Genomic DNA, 24,094 nt, shown 5'->3' with positions numbered 1-24,094 from the left:
CCTTAGAATCAATACTATGTATTAGTGCCAAGGCAGAAGAGTGGTAAGGGATAGGCAATGGGAGGTAAGTGACTTGCCCAGGGTCACACAGCTGGAAGTGTCTGAGACCAGATTTAAACTCAGGACCTTCCATCTTTAGGCCTGGCTCTCAATCCACTGAGCCACCCAACTGACCCCTTACCTTTTGTCTTAAATAAAAAAAAAAATTAGTATTGGACACTTGGTATCTAAGTATCAGAGCAATAAGGGCTAGGCAATTGGGGTTAAGTGACTTACCCAGGTTCACACAGATAGAAAGTGCCTGAGGTCACATTTGAACTCAGGACCTCCCCTCTCCAGACCTGGCACTCTATCCACTGAGTCACCTAGCTGCCCGCTTTGTGAAATTTTAAACTTTAATAGTTTGAAGCTGCTCTAAGACTTTTGGAACACTCTATGTATATGGATGTACATGTATGAATATATATAAAAACATGTATACATGTTTTTATATATATTCATACATATAGTTAACTAGACTAACTTTACCATTTTTTATATTACAAGACATTGTAATGAGTGGTCAGCTATATTGCTGAGCAAACATTATTCAGATAGCCATTGGATCCTCTGCTAAGGGTCATAGAGTTCACAGCTCCCCGGTCTTGGCTGGACCAACTAAATCCACTGTAAGCTGATAATATTTTATGGTTCTTGAGGAAGAATCAAGTTCTCATGGGCTCCCATGTTTTCTTTCATAACTATTCATCCCTCCTTCCTCAGAAAAACTCTACTTTAAGATTCTAGTTATTGGTTATATGAGTCTGTTTATGTGCTATTATCTGGGAGTTTTGATGGCTATCATGTCTACTTATATGTCCACTTCTGGGATCAGGCCAAGAACTGTTACTAAATTGATCATTTTCTTGTGACCGTTTTTGATTTTCCATAACTTCTGTACAGTGGTAACACTAAGCTTTGTCCCAGAAGTCATGGGTCTTAATCTAGTGGTCACAGACACCCTGATCAAAATGCATCATAGATTAAGAGCTGAAATGAACCAGCCGCCAAGTTTAATCCTCTCATTTTACAGATAAAGAAACTGAAAATCAAAGTGACTTGTTCAAGGGTCTCATAGCTAATAAGTGCCTGAGGCAGGATTTGAACACAGGTTTCCCCATTCCAAATTCAGCACTTTCACCACTAATATTTGCTATCCTGTGCAAGACCTTTCACTGCCACTTCATTCTAGCTTTTCCTAAATAAATGATCCAGTTCCAAACCATTTCCCAAAACAGCATTTCCTCCCATCGGAAACCCTAGTTTATCTCATATTTTTAGAATTATGATATTCTACGCCCTATAGGTAAGAATTCATTCTTCATAGCATGTTACCCACAATATGACTGACAAAGAATACTGATCAGACTCTTAAACAGTATTTCAGCTGCTAGATGTGATATTACCCAAACAAATGGTTCAGTCCATTTCCCTCAGATGAATTCTATTAAAATAACTTGATTCATTCAGCCACTGAAAATCTTCCCTTTAAGGGGAATTGGTTTCCATTCCAAATACTTCCTGACATTTACACCTCCAGCTGTGGCCTAAACAATGACAACTGCTTAAGGAAGATGGAGGTTGCTTAGATGATTAACTCTACTCATAAGGAACGGGAAGCCAAAGCAGCACATAAATGGGAAGGTGACCTACATCAAAATGCCAAGGAATCTTTCCAAGTCAGAGTTTAAGTCTGGCTGGCTGTCCCAAACTAACAGATTTTCCAGGAAAATCATTGACTAGGATAAGTCTCTTCCCAATTATACAGGTAGTAATTTCCATTACTAGGGATCCCATATCATTATGCATTCTCATTCATCTTGAAAATGGAGCCGAATTCTCTAATCTTCAACTATTACCTCTATTTGTGGGCAGACAAAGGGAATAACATAGTCTGAGGGAGCTTGGATTTGGGAAAGTGATGGAGTTACTTCTACCACCTGGTACATAGGAAGGCCACAGGCATGAAAAAAATAATATGGATCTGAATACAGAAACTATGCAAGCCTTCCACCAGTGATAGTCCATCAAACAACAGCTCAGAGATTCAGAAAAAAATTTTTCTAGGTTGAGGTACGGCTTCTAAACTAAAGACAAAATAGCTAACATCACAAATATCACAAAAAGATCTTACTTTTTTTTTAAACCATTACCTTCCATCTTAGAATCACTACCATGTGTTGGTTCTAAGGCAGGAGAGCGGTAAGGGCCAGGCAATGGGGGTTAAGTGATTTGCCCAGGGTCACCCAGCTAGGAAGTATCTGAGACCAGATTTGAACCCAGGACCTCCCATCTTTTGTCCTGGCTCTCAATCTGCTGAGCCACCCAGCTGCCCCCTAAAAAGATATGACCTTAGAATCATCTGTTTCAAGAAGTCATTAGTCAGGGGCAGCTAGAGCACCAGGTCTGGAGAGGGGAGGTCCTGTTTTCAAATTTAACCTCAAGTACTTCCTAGCTATGTAACCCTAGGTAAGTCACTTAACCCAAATTGCCTAGTCCTTGCTGCTCTTCTATCTTAGAATTGATCCTGAAACAGAAGGTAAGGGTTTAAAAAAACAGTACTGATTAATTGGAAGCCCCATCCATGTTCCCCTTCTTATTGTTTTCCTGGCTTTGCTCTGGGTATTTTACTTTTCTCACCTTTTCTCTCCTCCTTCCTACCCCAAATTTGGACCTATTGTTACTGAACTCATTCTGTTTTCCCACTAGATCTATTACCTTGTGGCCTGAGGGCTTTGATCTCTCATCTGGTTACCAGTTGCTTTCTTTGATCCTTAGAATGGGCCATTGTGATCCCAGAGCTGTTATTTTCTATAGGTATGTTGACCTTCTCCTTGTATAGAAGATCCTCAATAGGGTGGGGTGGGAGCCATCACCCTCTTCATGTCATCAACATAAATGTTGAGATCCCAAATGATTATGGTAAAGGTAGAGAGGAAGACTGCAAGGCAGGTCAGTTGTGCTCAATTCTATCATGTAGCTGGCTATATCATTGAGATGTACACTGGCTCCATTTAGAAGAGTAGCACAGAGCAGGTGTCTATATGCCTTAATATCCCTTTATTTGACTACAGACTTCTTGAAACTAGTGACTAAATGTGGGTGTATGTATTCACAACACATATATACACACGGGTAGATATACATGTGTCTGTATCTGTGAAATACACATGATATGGTCGATTTTATATATACACACATCTACATATAGAAGTACTTTTTTCAAATCTCTAACTGCATTTCATTTTAAATACATCTTTATTGATGTCTTGTTTTTTATAGCATCAGTTTCCCCCCAGTATCCTCCCCCTCACCCCTCTTAAGAGAGCCATCTCATATAACAAATAGTATTTTTACAAGAAAAAGAAAAAGAGGAAAAATCAGCATAATTTATTGATATTTTGAAAAAGTCTGAAAATATGGGCAATACTTGGGGGCCTTCCGCATCTGCAGAGGGTGGTTGGGAGTGTTTTCTCATATCCCTTCTTTGGAACCATGTTTGTTCTCTATAACACTGCAACATTCACTTCTGATTTGTGTGTGTGTGTGTGTGTGTATTTGTACATGTGCTAGTTTGTGGTTGTTTTTTTCTATTTATATTGGTGTAATCATTGTGCGTATTGTTTTCTTGCCTGTGTATCAGAGGTTCTTAACCTTTTTTGCATGATCAATTCCTCTGGTAGTCTGGTGAAGCCTATGGACTCCTCAGAGGAATGTTTTTTAATTACTGAAGAAAATCTTGAATTTAAATGAGATGTAAGTGAAAATAAAGATGTCATTTTCCCCATCCAAGTTCACAGACCCTCTTGAGATTTCTCCCGAGACACCAAGTATGGGAAGCAGAGGGAAGATGTGGACATTAGACTAAGATTCTTGCTATATAAAATAGTCTATGTAATACTACACAGTTAATACTACTACTAGGGTTCTAGACCATCATAGCACAGAATCATAAGATCCCTGGGTTAAAAGGTACTTTAGAGGTCATCAAGACCAACCCTACCTGAAACATGAATTTCACCTATAAATGTCTAACAAGTGATCATCCATCTTGACTATTTGAAATGAAGAGGAAATCTATCTCTTAAGTTTAATATACGTACATGTGTATATATTTATAAACAACATGCCTTCTGTCTTAGACTCAATACTAAACATCTGTTCCAAGGCAGATGAGTGTTAATGGTTAAACAATTAGGGTTAAGTGACTTTCCCAGGGTCGCATGCTTAAGAAGTAACTGAGGTCATATTTGAACCCAGCACCTCCTGACTCCAGGCCTGGATCTCTATCCATTGAGCCACCTAACTGCCCTGTACATTATATTTTCTTTCTTTTTTCTTTTAAAGTATCATTTCCTTTTATTTAGAATGTTTTTCCATGGCTACATGATTCATGATTTTCCCCATCCCTTTTCCCTCCCACCTCCAGAGCTAATAAGCAATTCCACTGGTTATACATGCATCGTTGTTCAAATCCTATTTCCATGTTATTCATAATAGCAATGGAGTGATCTTTTAATATCAGAATCCTAATCATACCCCTATTGAACCATGTGATTGATCCTATGTTTTCTCTTGTATTTTTGCTCCCACAGTTCTTTCTCTGATGTGGATAGCATTCTTTCTCATAAGTTCCTCTGGATTGTCCTGGATACATTGCTGCTAGTAGAGAAGTCCATTACGTTTGATTGTACCACAGTGTATCAGTCTCTGTGTACAATATTCTCGTTGTTCTGCTCCTTTCACTCTGCATCAATTCCTGGAGGTCATTCCAGTTCACATGGAATTCCTCCAGTTCATTATTCCTTTCAGCACAGTAGTATTCCATCACCATCAGATACCACAATTTGTTCAGCCATTCCCCAATCAAGGGAGACCCCCTCATTTTCCAGTTTTTTTTTGCCACCACAAAGAGTATGGCTATAAATATTCTGTACATCTATTTTTCCTTATTATCTCTTTGGGGTACAGACCCAGCAGTGGTATGCCATTATATCTTCAATAAGCATTTGACATATTTTTCCTTGTCTTCTTTTCTCAGAGCTATCCAATTCCAGCCATCAATAGTGGCCTGAGTAGACCCTTATAAATGTTTGGCAATCCTAATAATACCTATAGTAGGTACTTATTAAAATGCTCATTTCCATGCCTTCTCTCATAATTCTCTAATTCTCCCTAATGATCATTTCCAAATCCAGTATTCTCTCCTCAAACCCTCAACACTGCTGACATTGTCTAGCTGAATTCACAGCAGATAAACTCACCTCTTCATGAAAAATAATCTGAATACCTGACATTAGATTCTCAGTTCCCCTATACCAGTGATGGTGATCTTTCAAAGATCAAGTGCCCAAACTACAACCTCCATACCTCATGTGAGCCCCAACCTTACCACAGACAAGAGAGGGAGAAAGTGGTTCCATTGTACTGTTGGGTAGAGGAGCAGGTCATGTGATAAATATCCTTAGGTGCAGTGAAGAGAAGGAGGGGAGCAGCCCCTTCTGGCATGCATGCCATAGGTTTGCCAACATGGCCCTATATCAGCGATGACAAACCTTTTAGAGACAGAGTGACAGGCCCCACCCTCACCCATACCCCCCAGACCAAGTGCCGTACCCTCCCCCCTAGAAACCTAGTGCTGGACTCCACCCCCTTATTCCCCAACCCCTTCCCCCAGACAGGGGAGGGAGGAAGCACTCCCACTGAGCTGCTGGGCAGAGTAATGGGTGAAGAGAATTTCCTTAGGGCAGGTAAAGGTAGGGGGAGTGGCCCAAGCACTCTGCTTTCATCCAGCTGCCCACCTTACTCCCTCCCTATGTGCTCCATTGGGCTACTGGGCAGAGGGGCAGGTGACATGAAAAAATGTCATCAGACATGGTGGAGATGGGGAGGGGAGCAGCTCTAACTGAGTCCCTCTCCCTTTCTAGTAATGAACTCTTGGAGGGGGGGAAGGCAGCAGCATGCCCACAAAGAGTGCTCTCTGTACCATAGGTTTGCCATCACTGCCCTATATCATACTTCAAAATTTCTCAATGTGCAGATATCAAGTTTTCACTGATTATTTTCTCCTACTTCTGAAGATAAAGGTCTATTGCTTTCCATTGATGACCTTATGTCATCAACCTTATCCTATCACAAGTTCTCCAATATTTTGTTCTATCAATTAGCCCTTAAACATACTTTCAGTATCTATCTTTCCCATGGCTTTTTCTTATCTCCCTACAAATATGTGCAGGTCTCCTCAAACCTTAAAAGTAATCATTCGATCTTTCTCTCTGCTTTAATTCTATCTCTCTTTCCTTTTATATCCAAACTAAAAAACAAAATAAAACTTCATCTACAATCAATCATCAATCACTTACTTCTCAAATTCTTGCAACCTAACTACCCAGTCCACCATAAAACCAAAATAGCCATCTCAGAGGTCACCAACAACTCCTTTATTGCCATGGTCAAAGACATCTTCAATCTTCGTTCTCTGATTTATTTGTAGCATTTACATGGCTGATCATCATTTCCTTCTGGATGTCTTCTCTTCCTTGGGTTCCAAAAGATTACACTCTCTTGATTTTAGATATCTATATCCTTCTCTGGCTCCTCTTCCTTTTTACAATCCCTTCACTCAGTGTTCTATCCTTGACTTTTTTCTGTTTTCTCTCTATCGTCTCTTACCTTAGTGTGCAGGTCTATAATCATACCAGTTTAGTGGTTCAGGTTGAGGACTGGAATAAAATGAACTCTCATAGACCACCTTAGTACACAATAAAAAGAAACTTACTTCACAATAAAAAGGGTGATTCAATAATGATATAACCTTGGTTTATGTGGATGTAGCTCCCCACTACCTCCACATTTGTGAGCAGTGGCAGCAATGGGTCAGAAAGAGGTGTTAACTCAAATAGCAGGGCTGATTCTCTTAAACCTGAGGAGTATTTACTCCAGTGTAGGCTGGGGCCTTTACATCCCTGGTGACCACAAAACCATGTCATTGGCCTGAGCTTCCCCCAGACTAATAAAGCTTGAATGCAATTTCTCTAAAGTCTAAAGGAGAAACTAGCTCAAGCCTATATGAAGCAAATAGTGTTCATGTCACACTCAGTAATCTTGTTTGGTATCCAGAGAGTCTCTAAGAAGATGCTTCCAAGATTTTTATCTCTATCTCTGATCATTTTCCCAAGATCCAGTCCCACATCTCCAACTGCCGGAAGAACCCATATATCCTTGCCTAGATGCACCGTTAGCACCTTAAACTAAATACGTCCAAGATGAGCTCATTTTCTTTCCCCTAAACTTGTTCACTCTCCTGAAGTCTCCATTTCTGCCAGTGGTCCCCTCACTCCTCAAGCCGATTGGTGTTTTCTTTGTCTCTTCCTTCTCTCTCACCTCCCACATCTATTCAGATATGAAAGCCTGTCAGTGCTACTTTCACAATAGTTCCCTTAGCTGATTCAAATTACCCTTCTCTCTGCTCCCGGCACCACAAGCACATAATTACTATCCAACTGGACAGCTGCAATAGCTTTCAAATAGGTCTTCCCATCTCTGTTCTCTTCCTTCTTTCAATTCTTTCAATATTTCACACAGCTGTCAAACTTCTCTTCCTTTTCATAGATAGGATCATGTCACTCTTCTGCTCAAAACATTTCAGTGACTTCCTTATGCCTGCTGAAACTGTATATGACATTAGCCTGATGGGATAGTTAATTTGCTGGATGACAGAATCAGAGTTAATGAACATCTTAAAATGATGAGCCAAATCCAACGAGATAAAATTATATATACATATGTACGTACAGATAGAGAGACAGACAGATAGTCAGGCAGACAGACCTACTGAAAACCTTATGTGCTGGGGTAGCTAGATGGCTCAGTGGATAGAGAACCAGGCCTGGAATTGGGAAGACCTGGGTTCAAATCTAGCTTCACCCCCTTTCTAAATGTGTGACCTTGGACAAGTTACTTAACCCCATTCACCTAGCCCTTGCCATTCTGTCTTAAAGTTGTTACTAAGATAGAAAGTAAAAAAATATATATTTAAAAACCTTCTACACTTAGATTTTAAAAATCAGCTCTGAAAAATGTAAAACGAGGGAGTTATATAGATAGTATCTTGCTTCATGTAAATGAGGAAAAAATAAAAAATCCCCTTCAGCGGAATTATAAGATCCAAACAAAGGACACTGGTGACAGTCTCAATGAACTCTGTGACAGAAGAAGCTCATCAGGAGTCAGTTCTTGGCATTACACTTTAAGAGGACAAATAAGCTCACGTATTCCCAGAAAGGAAATCACAGAGATGGTGAAGGGATTTGAAACCACTGCAAATTAGAGGTATTTGAAAGAAGTTCTAGAGGGGAGAAGAAAATTACTTAAGGTAGACTTTGCATTCATCTTAAAAATCTGAAAGCTGCCTTGTGGATGAGAAACTAGATTTAATTTGTATTGTTTCTAGGACGGAGACCATTTGAAAACAAGTTCAAAGGAAGCCAATTCCAGTTGGATGTAAAGATCCTTGTCACAGCAGCAACAAGAGGACTTAAGTCTCTGCTAACAGAAGCAATAAGAAGTCAAATAAGTGGATAGAGAAATAGCGAATAGAAAGCTAGCCTTAAAAAGGAGACAAGTTGAAATCTTGCCTCTTTTAATACATGTATGGCTGTGTGACCCAGGGCAAGTCACTTAATTTCTCAAAGGCTCCAGGCAACATTAAGACTCTATAAGTTGCAGAGACCAATGTTGAGGAGTATGTTGGGAGGAGTTTTCTGTTAAGGGAATTCCCTATGACAATGAAATGACAGGTCTACAGGTAACTTCCTGCCTATATCAATTCAGTTGAGCATTTTGTTTGCAGCTTATGGTGTTCTAACACTGCAATTGACCTTGAACTCTGTTCTTCTGAACTCCAATACCAGCTCCTGATCTCTTAGGGCACCTCTATGTTTGATGATCATTATAAGCATGCCAAGAAATGCCTGATGTATGTGTACAAACACACGTTTGTGCACTCGTGTGTATATAATGCACACACATGTATTTATGCATAGCCATACATATGTACATTGTATTGTGAATATAAAAGAAACCTAAAAATAGGTTCATAAGTTCAAAGATCCTATGATCTAGTAGGAAAATTAAATAGATTAATGGGAAAAAATGAACAGTAACCTAGTGATTCAACAGATCAACAATCATAGGATCAGAGTTCTGTCGCTGGAAGGGCTCTAGAAGCCATCTCCATTTTATAAATGAGAAAAATGTGATTCAAGGAGATTAAGTCCCTCTCCCAAGGTCAGGTAGATGAGTGCCAGAGGCAAGATTGGATCCTGGGATTCTCTGAATCTATAGTCAGAGTTTTTCATGTCAAATAGGGACTTTCCCCTATAATATACTATAACCCATCAATAATCCTGGGGTATTTTTCTCTGAATACATAAATCATCGAAAGAGGATCTACCACACACATTGGACACCTCTTCCTGTGGGTCCTTCAACTTCGTATGGATGACATGTGATACAGCAGTCAAGTTGTCTCTCTGTAACCCTCTTATTCTTGCTACAAGGAGGCAATACATTTCCTTGGCAAGTCAATATTTTAAATCACTGGTGTCAAACTCAAATAGAAATGTGGGCCAGGAAACCATATGTAAAGATACGTGCTGCAGCATTTTGACTTCCAAAAACACATATTACCATTATCTGTGTTCTAATGCATCTTTATTTATTTTGTTAAATGTTTCCCAATAGCATTTTAGTTGAATTTTATTTTTTCAATTACATGTAGAAACAATTTTTGACAATTATCTTCTGACATTTTTCTCTTTAGATTTTCTCCCTCCCCTGCTCCCTGAGATGGTAAATGGTTGGATAAAAGTTCTATCACTGCCATTTTGTGACTGAAGACACATATCATATATGCAAAAATAAAACTCATGAAGGAAATGAAGGATGGTGTGTTTTGATCCGCAATAAGATACTAACAGTTCTTTCTTTGACCACAGATGGTAATTTTATTTTATTTTATTTTAATTTATTTTTTAAACCCTCACCTTTTGTCTTGGAGTCAATACTGTGTATTGGCTCCAAGGCAGAAGAATGGTAAGGGTAGGCGATGGGGGTCAAGTGACTTGCCCAGGGTCACCCAGCTAGGAAGTGTCTGAGGCCAGATTTGAACCTAGGACCTCCCGCTTCTAGGCCTGGCTCTCAATCCACTGAGCTACCTAGCTGCCCCTGGTAATTTTATTTTTAAAAGTGTATCCCTTTGGTTTATCTTGGAATTTTGGTCTTTTTTCTTCTTCTTAGAATTCCCCTTCCCCCCTTCCCCCCCGCACACACACACACACACAAGCAACAACAATTTTCAACATACATTTCCTGAAATTATGAGATCCAAATTAACTCCCTCCTTCCCTTCCCTTTTCCCTCTTGGAGATGGTAAGCAATTTGATCTGGGTTGTACATATATTAATCATTGTCATAAGAGAATACTTAGATAAAATCAAAACCCCCAAATAAAAAAATTAAAGTGAAAAATAGTATGCTTTGATCTGCATTCTGACTCCAACAGTTCTTTTTTTGGAGATGTATAGTCCTTCAGAACTGCCCTAGATTGGTGTATTGCTGAAAGTAGCTAAGTTTTTCACAGTTGATCACCATATAATATTGCTGTTACTGTGTATAATGTTCTGCCTATTTTACTCTGCATCAGTTCATGTAGGTCTTCCCAGCTTTTTCTGAAACCATCCTGCTCATCATTTCTTATAGCACAGTAGTATTTTATCACCATCATATACCACAATTTTTCAGCCATTCCCCAATTGAGGGATACCCTCTCATGTTCCAATTCTTTGCCACTACAAAAAGAGCGTCTAAAAATATTTTTGTACAATAGGTCCTTTTCCCTTATCTCTGATTGCTTTGGGATACAGAACTAGTAGTGATATTTCTGGGTCAAGGAGTATGCATAATTTTAATGGCCCTTTGGGCATGGTTCCATATTGTTCTGGATAATGGTTGTATCAATTCACAGTTCCACCAACAATGTATTAGTGTCCCAGTTTTCCCACATTCTCTTCAACATTAGCCACTCTGATAGATATAAAGTAATATCTTAGAGCTGTTTTCATTCACATTTCTCTAATCAATAGAGAGTTGGAACATTTCCTCATATATATATAGGCAGTTTTAATTTCTTTATCTGAGAAACTGCCTATTTATATCCTTTGACCATTAATCAATTGAGGAATTCTTTGTAGTATTTGGCTCCCTTCTCTATACATTTGAGAAATAAGGCCTTTATTGGAGACACTTGCTATACAAATCCCAATTGCATTTTAATCTGGTTCTGGCTTACTCGGGAGTCTGTGACATTCTGACGTCTCTGTTTCAAGCTGTTGCTTTGTGGAAACCAGTCACAGCTGAAAATACGCTACTGCCTTCCTGTGCCGCCACCCATAGTTTTGAGTCCTCTTTGGTTCAGCTATTTAGACAAAACCAACAAAATCAGGACATGGTAAAGTGCAGGTGAAAACACTAGGCGACACGTATTTTGAATTTCAGAGAAGGAAAAGGTTACTGTGGGTTGAGAATCTGGTCAAGAAAAGCTGCAGAGAAGACAAAGATTGTTTCATCTGAGAAAGATATTTAAATGTATCTTTTCATGTAAAGTCCATGTTAGTCAAGCTTTTCTGCCGAGTGTACAAGTTTAATACACGTGGTCTTATAACGGAATGACGAATGACACTGTATCTAATGGAGACATTTACCTATATTATTTAAAATGGTTTCATTGATTCAAAAGAACTCTACTTAACAAGTGAAACAATGATATTCTTTAAAACTGAAACAGAGTGCAATCTGAAAATGGAGAGGTAACAGAGTTAAAGTCTGAATGATAATTTGTAATTCGCATAATTTTGTATACAAGTAAAAGTGTCTTAAAAACATAAAGAAGGGTTACACTTTAGCTAAGCGGCATTGCCAGGAGAGAAGCATTTTAAACTGATGAAGTCATGTGGTGTTCAGGCATTTCAAACTAAGAAATTTACGGAGGGTTAGAAGACAGAATAATGCAGGAAATGACATTTGGTTCACTATGAAGTTTGGATTTCCTGCAAATTAAGCAAATTTAATAATCATCAAACTTATTAGTTTTACAATATGAGATTAGTAATCCACTAACTCCAGGCCCTGTGCCATTATACCATTTACTTGAAATACATAGCTTTGTCAATGGTATATAAACAATTTTAGAAAAAGGAATTGTGCATAACTTCAAGATTCAGCTGTTTCCTCATTACCTTTAAAAAAAAAAATCCCTTTTGTGTTTATAAGACAGGGCAATGTGGCTTAGATCTGACTTCAAATCTTGTCTCTGACACTTAGCCTTTCTGGATTGTTGTTGTTTTTTTTTTATTAATCTTTCTTAATCATAATTTCATTTGTAAAATGAGGCATGGTTGGACTAAATGACTTCTAAGTTCTCTTCATCTTTAAATTACATAGCCAAAGTTGGAGGACCCGAGTTCAAATCTGGCCTCAGATACTTCCTCACTGTGGGACTGTGGACAAATAACCCCAAATGTTCAGCCCTTGCCTCTTTTCTGTCTTAAAACTGATACTAAGACAGAAGGCAAGGGTTTTAAAAATAAATAAACTATATGACTAGAGTGTAATTGTCTCTTTTTGGAAAACTGAAGTAGAGATACTAATTTGTCAAACCAATATATCAAATCTGTAAAATTGTAGGGTTTTATCAGATAATCTCTACAGATACTTCCTGCTCTTTTCCTATTAACATATAAAAAGATGGTATATGCTGCACCTCCAATGTTACTAATGAGCTAATTAAGTTATATAGCTAGCTTGAAAGTTTCTTGTAGACAAAAACCACTTCATATTTATTTCTATCTTCCATATTATAGCACAGTGCAGATAATCACTCTCTTCTATAGTCTAACAATTATATACCATTACCAGGCTAATATTCCTTGTTAAGATCCAAGGATATCATTCCTGAGCTAAGAAACTTCAATAGCTATCTGCTGCTTACTCACTTAAATTCACAATCTTTTCTCTGTCATTCAAAGCTCTCTACAATCTGGCCTCCTCCTCTTTCCAGATTTATCTCATAGTACTTTCATACCACATGCAGGGTGTGGAGTCTGTGTGTATGAAGCATTGCATATAATGTCTGTTTTTGTTGTAAATATTTTGCTGGGTTTCTTCTTTTCTCTTTCTTCCTCCCTCCCCCTTCTTTCTTTCTTAAAATTCTTTGGTATAAGAGATGGTTCCCTGGGAGAAAAGCCTGGAAGGTATGTAAAATAAAATTTGATATAAAATATGTTAATAGAAACTATTTAATTTTTTTAAATTCTTGGGTGATTATGTCGGTTTCTTGCTTATAAGAAATTACACTAAGTGTCATATACTAGAAAGGACTCAAGAGTCAGAAGATCTTGCTTAGAATTCTAGCTCCAATCCTTGGAATACCTTGATCAATCAATTTTTTCTGAGCTTCAGTTTCATCATCTATAAGTCCTTAAATATTCCAATAATATGTGATCTTATCCATTCTGAGGTTTCTTCTGGTGATACTGATCACAACCCATCCATCCATATTGATCCCTCCTTCTGGGACTCTTCTCTTCCTTCTCCATCTCTTTCCAAAAGTCTGCCACAGGTCAGGATTGGAGATCCAATCAATATGCTGGAGGACTTCCATTCTCTGTCCTGATATCACACAAGAACCAGTGGAGCACTTTGCCCATCTCTGTCATCTCTTATTGTCACCTTGTGACCAGTCCATCTTTCCTTTCTGTCCTATAATTCATCGATGACATCCCTCACTCTTATTCTTTAGACTTCCTTATTAATTATATGTTGCCATTCTGTACCTTTCCATTGACCTCTTTTTGATGCTCATCTTTGACCTTAGAAGGTTGTGGGGTTTCAGTTTGCTTGCATCGAAAATCTGGGCAATTACTGTTAGGGGAGGTTTGGTGTCAGTAAAGTGCACAGTAGTCCACTCTCCTCCTCTTCAACTCTGGACCTATCTGATTCTCTATTTGTCTGTTCCAGATACACATAGTGCTGGACAACATCGATAGGGTGTCTACTCTGATGCTCTTTATTCTTTTGGTCCTTCTGTATGGATGGACTAAACTCCTCTGAAGGATTACAGATTTCTTCTAGAAAGCTTTGCCGTGTCTTGGAACTTGATGCAAACAATATGCCATTTGCCAACAGGAGAATATAGAAGCCCTCAACCGTGCACAGAGGATTTCCTTGACCTGGTCTCTATGCTGGCCAGCACAATGACAAATGCTTTGGCAAACATTCATCTCTTTGTTTTACGCTTTGCCCAATGCTTATTGTCAGAAAGTCATCGAACCAGATTATTTCTATTGTTATATCTTCCAAAGCATATTGAATGACCTCAACACAGAATTAGGAGACACCTGCTTGTGAAGGTCACAGAAGGGATATTTTGTTCTGAATTCAGTGCTTTTTCATAGTTGACAATGAGTTCAATGGGATATTAAATTCTCCACATAGTTAGGTCAATTTGTGATGGCAGAGATGTGCCCTGTTGTTAAATATTGTCTGTGAAAGCCTGCTTGTCATTTACTAATGCTCTCCTTGAGGATACCCTTGATTCACATCCAGATGATTCTAATAAAGGTGTATTTTATGTAGATAGAGAGAGGGCATATAGGTTGGTAGTTGCTGATGTTTTCTCAGTTATCTTTTTTTGGGAGGGGAGGGGGAAGAGAGGGGTTAATAAGGTCCAAGACTTCACATGTCTTTGATATCTTTCATGCTTTTAAATACCTAAATCAGTCCCTTCATGCTCTCACAAGTATATAATGCCTCAAGCATGGATTTCCCATGTATAAACTTATTCCAAATCTATCTGTAAAGTGGAGATAATATTTATCTAGGAGCAACTATAAAGACCAAAATAGGTTTTGTAGCAATAAACTATCATTTAGTGACAATTTAGAGCAATACAGTTAATTGACTTTTCTAAATAGTTTTTATTGGTTTGGTTAATCCCTCCATTGATATGGATTACAATTCCTCTACATGTTAGAAAATGCCCTGCATGAGTTTTGGTGACGGAAAGATTTTATGATCTGGTGTCCAGATTCCAGGAATAATTTTTGTTGTTGTCATAAATTCCTAGAGACTGGTCCTCAGACAATAGACATCCATTCCATCACTCAGCCTATAGTTTAACCCTTTCTAACATGGTAGAGCCAGCCAGATATTGTGATTTGTTGATATGGGCTCTGAAAATCTAAGGTCAGCTCTCTACAATGAAGGGGAACCAAAATAGGACATCAGTTGAGGTTCATACAGATTATTCCACAAAAATCAAATGGTAAGAACTTTGGCCCACAATAACCAAGAAAAATTCTAATCTGGTTGATTAAAGATTTTTATTTATTTTATTTTTTTTTAAACCCTTAACTTCTGTGTATTGGCTCCTTGGTGGAAGAGTGGTAAGAGTAGGCAATGGGGGTCAAGTGACTTGCCCAGGGTCACACAGCTGGGAAGTGTCTGAGGCCAGATTTGAACCTAGGACCTCCCGTCTCTAGGCCTGACTCTCAATCCACTGAGCTACCCAGCTGCCCAATTAAAGGTTTTTAGAAGAGAGTGTCATTAGTGCTAGATATAGTTCAGTAACAAAAGTATGGCAACTGTAAGCAAAAATCATAGTCTGAAGGTCATTGGGAGATAAATCCATTCTTCTTTTTTTTTTAACCCTTGTACTTCAGTGTATTGTCTCATAGGTGGAAGAGTGGTAAGGGTGGGCAATGGAGGTCAAGTGACTTGCCCAGGGTCACACAGCTGGGAAGTGGCTGAGGCCGGGTTTGAACCTAGGACCTCCTGTCTCTAGGCCTGACTCTCACTCCACTGAGCTACCCAGCTACCCCCTAAATTCATTCTTGTTTATATTTATGGTGCTTTGTAAAATATAGTATCTACTTTTACCTCATTGAGTCATAGATCTAGAACTAGAAGGCACCTCAAAAGCTTTCCATTAAATTTTCTCATTTTATAGGAGAGAAAAATGAGGCCTAAAGACTTACCCAAGGTCACAGAGGTAATAAACATAAAATATGGGTTCTCAATAGAGGTCAATTGACTTTAAACACAGGATTGTTTCTATGCCATGTTACCTCTCACAAAGTCATTGTTATAACCAAAATTCCTTTCCTATATATTATTATGAATTATACTTCCCTTGTATAGAGTTATAGTTGTAATGAAAAAAATTGCTTAGCTTGGAGACTATTAGCATTTGGGCAGACAGCATCTACTAAAAATATGGTTCTTGATTTTTTTTATGACTCAATTGTATACCCAGTAATTGTGTATAACAGAGGTGTCAAATTTGGGCTACAAAACTCCAGAATGCAGTTTGAAACAGATAAAAATTTAATTGGAAATGTTTAATAAAACACACGCACACATATAATACAAAATAGACAATGGTCATATGTGGTTTTCTAAGTCAATATGAAGCCCGTAGGGATCTGTTTCTATTTGAGCTTGACTTCACTGGCATATAAGAGTTTTGACTAGTGATATTGTCCACTTCCATTTGCGTTCTCTGGAATATTTTGAGGTCTTTTGGAGATTTGTTACCTGTTAATCCATGAAAGTGAGCTTCTAATACATGCACCTAGTCACCATTTCATGTCTTGTTAGGCCTTTGGTAGATGCTAAATTTTCACAGCTTTCAGGGATGCATTGTACTCTCAACTGTTATTTTTGCCTAATCTACACTGATCAATAAATTAGGCTTTTTAAAAATAGTTTCTTATGGGAAATATCTAGTTCTAAACTGCCACCATAAATCCCTCTGTTTCTACACATACTCCCACAAAAATAAAAATGCAGCATCCAGCCATTTGTTCTATGTTTCTTTGTCAACATATTGCCAGCTCGGTTCATGTAGATGTTATAAAAAGAAGGATTTTGGTTCTGGTCTTAGGATATTTTTTGTTTCAGAGACTTCATCTGGTAGGAGGTCACCTATTGGTTGCATTCAGCAGTTTTTACTGTTGCTTGGTTAAGTGATGACTTTATTCAAAAATATTTCTGTAAGTTATTTGCTTTTCATATGCCCTAATAATGTCTCTCAATCCTCTGCTTCCCCCTTTTTTGGTATAGAAATACTAATAGTGGTCTTTTAATGATGGCCTCTATGTTTTGTTAATATTGTGTGACTATTTTTTAGGCTAATTCTCAGATCTTTTATGGTCCCTTTTTACAGTTCCTAAGATATACATTAAGCCTGGGATTGTATAGGCTTTAATTGCTTTAAATATGTCCTTCCTATTAAGCTTTGATTTTAAAATGTCAATAAGTCACTTAATGCATCCAGCCGCAACTTTTTCCTTGATATCTTTATGCTCAATATATCTTGCTTAGAGGAGAGGCATTTATAAGTATAGCCTTCAACTGTTGGATCAATTTATCCTGCAGATAAATTCAAACTCAATTGTTGCTTTTCCTTATAGAAGCATGAGAATTTTACACAGAAATTCAAAAGATGTTTTAGCATCATTAGAGAAAGAGTCCATGAAATAAAGAAGTCATTTAATTTGTTCTCGGTGTAATCGCTTAACTTGATATTGTACATGCGTATCAAATAATTGGTAAATATCTTGCTTTGACTCTTTCTCTTTAATTTGGATACTATATCTAATTACATGTAAGAGAGATTATAATTATAACATTTATAAGATGAGACGGATACATATGTGTTTAAACTTTCCATATTTTATATGAATTGTTCTAGATATCTTATGTTGGTAGCTTATAGAGAATAATTTTCTGTGAGGATATTGTATACAATATTATTCTTACTATACTTGTTTCTATTTATATATTTGTAGTACATGAATAAGCCATGAGTGTGGAACTGAGCAAAAGATTTTGTGGTAATCAACAAAGGCATCGTATATGTTATAGTGCTGTGGGCCAGCTTGTTCAACAATTGCTGAATCAATAATGTATTATTAATTAAATATAAGTTGTTCATCGTTCATGAATCTATAGTAGTTTATTTTAAGATCCTGAGGCTTTTATGCCCACCTTTTTGGCTCCTCAGGCAACATATTGTCTAATAAATGTTAACAAGTAGTTATAGATATTTACAAATATATGTCTGTGTGTATATGTTTATGTCTGTATATACACAGAAATGTATATATGTGCATATATATTGGTGTGTGCACAAATATGTTTGTATACATGTAGATATAGATGATAGACTGATGGGAGAGAGAGAGACAGAGACAGAGAGAGAGAGAAAGAGAGAGAGAGAGAGAGAGCGCAGCTGGATAATAGACCCTCCAGTCTCCGAGTGTCCATTATGCTCTATCTGCTGCTAGACTATGTATAAGAGGCTGAGGAACCTGCTTCTAGGATGATGAGTAGTGATGGGCCCTTCTTCCAGATTTGGAGCATGCAAATACATTCTGTAGGTGGTTCCAGTCCTCTAACCACATGGGGAAAAGATGACCTTTTGATTTTCAAAAGGCACTGACCATTGTGAATTTCTTGCTTTTCCTCCCACCTGGTTGCCGTTCAGATGAGAGATGAATGATGTAAGTCACTGGATAGGAAGGGGATCTTTGCTTCTATGTTCTTTCCTGCTTTAGGTTAAGGGGTACTAGAAACGGTTATGATCTTGTGAGGTTAGAATAGTAATGACCAGAAGTTCAGGTAATGGAATCGATGCCAGGATTTGCCATAATCCAGATGATGAGGAAGGAATGAAGCCCCCAGCCATGTGCTTGACCCAAAATAAATGGAAGACAGCCAAGAGGAAGCTACAGTGATTTATCCATTGGCTATTACAAATTTGGAAGTGAACTTGGTGGGAGAATGATATGCAGAAATTACTTCAAGTCTGACCCCATTATAACCAGAGAATGAATTGGTATGGGGGAGCGCATGCTCCCAGGGAGGCATGTGTGTGTGTGTGTGTGTGTGTGTGTGTGTGTGTGTGTGTGTGTATACAAAGAATGCTTTATATTTTTTGTTCTTGCTATATCGTCACAGTAAATATCAATTTATAAACGCTAATTAGTGTTAGTTGTTTAAAGAAAGTGGAATACTAATCACTGGTAGTCAGAATCAGGAAGAACACACTAAAATGGGAGGTCAAACTGACGACACTGATATTCCAGTCCCTCAGGTACATGTTTAGAACCTTATGGGAAAGAAATGACTTTGCTCAGGAACCTCGGTTATCAGTGAGAGTAGAAGTCAGAATGAGGGTTCTTAGAGATTATAAGAGTGATAGATAGACAGACAGACGGAGAGACAGAGAGAGGAGAGAGAGAGAGAGGCAGAAATTATAAATGGATCAAGTATATAAACATGTCATTGATCTATAGTTGGAGGAGTCAACTTCTGGGCTCATCCTATGGTAATACATCTATCAAGAAAGTTGTGATCAGGTTTCTGTCTGAGAGGAAACTGATAAAACACTTTGCTCGCAATTCATGGGCCACTATGAAGCACTTGAGCCAATGATTATGGATCTTACTCAGGCCTGCCACTTTCCAATTTTCCAAACTAGAAATTGTCAACTTCTTTTAAAAAATTAAATTTTATTAATTTTAATAACAAATTTCCACATAAGTTTTCCAAAGTTACATGATTAATGCTGTCTCCCTCTCCCAGCCTGAGATTCCACAACCTTTTCTTCAGATTTTAGCAACCTTTTTATTTCATTTCTTATTTTATCTAATTTCAGCTTATGGATATGCTTTAATAGTGTAACCCACAGTGAAGTATTTCCATCAGGTGAGGTATCAGCATTTAAAAAAAAATTTCTTCATATATATATATGTGTGTGTGTATGTATTTGCCTTATCCTTCATATCCAATTGACCATCATGCTGTTTTTGAGTAGAGTTAGCCTTCTTCCCTAAGCCATCCTTTCTATTTTGTTGTCTTAAAAATAAAAATGAAACCCCTTACCTTCTGTAAAATCAATTCTAGGTATTGGTTCCAAGAATGTTAAGGGCTGGGCAAACAGGGTTAAGAGACTTGCCCAGGGTGACACAGATAGGAAGTGTTTGAGGCCACATTTGATCCCAGCACTTCGTATCTCCAGGTGTTGCACTTTATCCACTGAGCCAACTAGCTGCCCCTATTTTTGAAACTTAAGGGCAGTTAACATCACCGAGACTAGAACTCTAACCTAACGTGTCACCAGAGTCCAAATCACAAGTATTTCAGAGTTATTATTTTTATGGTTGCTAGCTGGCATAATGGGTAGTCTCAGGCCTGGAGTCAGAAAGACTCGTCTTCCTGATTTCAAACCTAGCCTCAGACACTTCCTAATGGTGTGATCCTGGGCAGGTCACTTTCTGTTTGCCTCGGTTTCCTCATCTGTAAAATGAACTGAAAGAAACAATAAACCACTCTAAGAAAATTCCAAATGGGGTCATGAAAAGTTGGATGTGACTAAACAGTTTTTGTCTTATCTTTTTGGGGGAGGGGAAGAAAAAGGAATATAATCTGTTATTCTTACTTTTCATAACACCCTCCTACATGTGAGTAAAGTTTGCAAGTGCTTTCATGTTATTTCTCAGGATTATTTTTATTTTGGAAAATTGGGTTAATTATAGTTCCTTTCTACTTTATTGGTTAGTTGTTAAGAAAGTGCTTTGAAAACCCTACTTGAGGTTCCCATGCATGGCATTTTCTCTCTCTTCTTTACTCCCTGCACTCCCTCAAATCGTCCTTTTTGCTTGAACTAATCTTCCTCCTCACTTTATTCTTGGAATTCTAACACTGTTTTAGGCTCAACTCAAGTACCACATGTGGCCTTTCCGGAGCCCTCCAGCCTTTAGTGCTTCCATTTGTTACCTATTGAAATTAATTTTGCATTTACTTACTCACAGATACACGGAAGTTCCTTGAGGGCAAATTTTTTCTTTGTCTTTGTTCCCCTAGCACCTAATATAGTGTCTTGTACATAGTGAAATGCTTAATAAATCCTTCTTGAATTGACTTGCAATATAAATGGGAGTTGTTTTGCTGTCATTCTCATCATCTGACCATTTTGTCTTTCAGGGCCAATGTATTCCAAATGAAATCAGACTACGGGAAAACTAGAAGGGAATGGTGGGAACACAGGAGCTCAGTGGTGGAAGGACTGGGGTCATCTAGTCCCACTCGACCCTGAAGAACATCCTTACTATTAAGGAATGATAAAGCACTTCCTGAGTTCTTCCAGAAGATGAGTAGAGAAGAGGTCAGCATTGGAGACAGGGAGGCCCAAGCTGAATTCTGCCTCAGATATTTGTAAGCTATGAAATCTTGGGCAAGCTATTGAATTTGTTCATTCTGGAGATAATAAAAGCACTTCCTTCTCAGAGTTATGAGGATCAAATGAGATAATGTATGTTAAGTGGTTTTCAAATTTTAAAGTGTTATATAAATGTTAGCTATGGTGATGTTTTGAGTGTAAAAAAAACCCTCATGAGAAGAGTGAAAAAATACTTTAGATAATATCCTATTTTACAAGAAAAAGAATGCTACTGGAAAAATTCCAGCACTAAGGAGAGATGAAAATGAACTAAGAATCAAAGGCCTATTATACAGTAAGGGCTTAATAAATGCTTCTATTGATTCATTATTTCAGAGGCACTATGCTAAGCACTGGGGGTACAAAGATAAAAAGGGAGGTAGTTCTTATTCTTGAGAAGTTTATAGAGGGGAAGACAATCATTTTAGGGAAGTAGTGTCCAGGGAAGGTTGCTTTGATTTGTCTAAGGCGCACAGACCAATGGAGAGTCATAAGCAACCCCCTTCTAAAAGCAATGGTAATATTGATTTGATTACTATGTCCAGAATAAAAGGCAAAAAGCAAGGAAGGGGGAAGGAAAGTTTTATAGGAGACGAGAGGATGGCTGGATGGGATATAAAGGTGAAGCATGGTTTGGGGTTTGAGATCAGTAAAACTGGCTAGATTTTACACAATTACTAATCAAGATGGCGTGGTCCCTGACTGGTAGTTTCCAATAATTTCCCCAGAGTTGGACACATAGGCTCAGAAGGCCCATTGAAGATAATAGCAGTCCAAGCACAGAGAAGCAGGCAGATGGCCAGATGGCCTGGTGGTTTGGGACCAGCCAGATCTTGCGTGAACAAGATTTGAATTTGCCCAATCACCTTTCAAATCTGCACAGGTCCAGCGTAGGAATTCCACAGCTCATGAATTAAATTTCATACTATTGGATTAGACCCACTGCATGAAAATCTTTATCACTTCCTCCATTAACACCTGGGTAAAGGGCATCTCTATCATTTCACTTACATATCAGTCTAATAATCATGGCAAAAAAAGAAATGTAAGTGGGATGAGACCTGTTCTTGATAAAGTGAAGCTTGACCTTCGTAATCATTGCTCTTTTTTTTTTAATAATCACTAATCACCCCCCTATAAAAAATCCCATCACCTGCTAGGAATTGAAATCACAGAGTACGCCTAATTGACATTGTCCACTAAATGGGTAAGTTCCCTTCAAATAAATAATATAAACAGATGAATACTCTAATTAAAGTTATTCTAAAGGCTTTCAAAAAAACTCGTTTTTTTCCTTACCAGAGTATGTGTGTAGACTCAACCATTTTTTAGACTATTTCTATATTCTCTACTCTACCCACTTATAGGTTTCAAAATGTTGGAATGGCTTGATACCAAGTCTAAGATGGCAGACTACTTAAGTTGGTTCTGACCTGCTTTGCCAGCTATTGTTTCTATTTCTTACCTCCACCCCTTAGTCTTACTGTATTTTTTTTTTTAACAATTTTCACATTTTTAAAGAGAATATGGGCTTGGATTCTGGATTTAGATCCTGATTAATGTGACTTCAGTCAAATCACTTCCCAGCTCCATGTCTCAGTTCCCTCATCTAGAAGAGATTGGTTTAGATGACCTTGAAGGTCCCTTTCAAGTCTAAATCTATGATTCTGAGTGGATTAGACTACACAACTTCTCCTGTACCTTGCGGCTCTAAGTTTAAGATCCAGGGACTCATTAATTTAGCTTGATAGTTTTAATTTATAAAGTGATAGGTAGATTATGCAGAAAACAGTTAAGTATTACTGTGTACAAGTAATCATGCCAATCCTTGGCTATTACATATCATGGCTGTGAATGTCACTACTAGGCAGATTAAAAAAAAAAAAAAGGCATAGCCCACCCAGAATTTGGATTTGGGGCAAGGGAAAGGATTTAGAGAAAGGAGATGAAGAGGTGTAATCTTTGGAAATAGGAGTGCAAAACAAAAAGTGACTTGCTTCTTTCTTCCTATGTAAAATACTTAGTGGTAGTAAAGTTGCTTAAATAAACAAATAACTGGGCATCTTTTTTTTTTTTCATTTGATACATTAGCATTCCTTTGGAATTTTATTATTTTTTCCAGGAAAAGGAAATTGTCATAAACAATGACTTGGGGTTTAAAACCAGTATATATATATATATATATATATACACACACACACACATATATATGTATATATGTATGTACATATACACATTATACACATGTACCCATATGTATTTCACATACACACAAATAACCAAATTATTGAAAATAATTTTTTATTAATCTTGATTTTCCATCCACTAGATTTCCCCAAGTCACTTCCATTTCTTTTTCCAGAAAGCCATCCCTAAAAAGATAAATATTTAAAAGAAAAAGAAGAGAAAATGATCCACAAAATACTAGATCCTTCCAGTCCTGTGGCATGAGAATTTTGCAAAAGGTGTGTGTGTGTGGGGGGGGGGGGGTCAGGAGAAAAAACTTCTCTCTGTATCTCTTTGATGTCAGCTTTGCTCCTTTTCATTCTGCAACATTGTTTCAACTGTCTTGTGTCACTTTCTCTTGCCATTGTGCTAGTCACTGTGTATATTGCTGTCCGGCTCTTCCTTCACTCTGCACCAGCTCATGTAAGTCTTTCTAGGCTTCTCTGTCTCCTCCAGCTTAGCAGTACCCGACAGGCACATCCAGGG

The sequence above is a fragment of the Gracilinanus agilis genome, chromosome 5, assembly GCF_016433145.1.
Source record: "Gracilinanus agilis isolate LMUSP501 chromosome 5, AgileGrace, whole genome shotgun sequence".
NCBI classification, from domain to species: Eukaryota; Metazoa; Chordata; class Mammalia; order Didelphimorphia; family Didelphidae; genus Gracilinanus; species Gracilinanus agilis.
The sequence above is the reverse complement of the archived record's forward strand: the minus strand, read 5'-3'. Positions refer to the sequence as shown.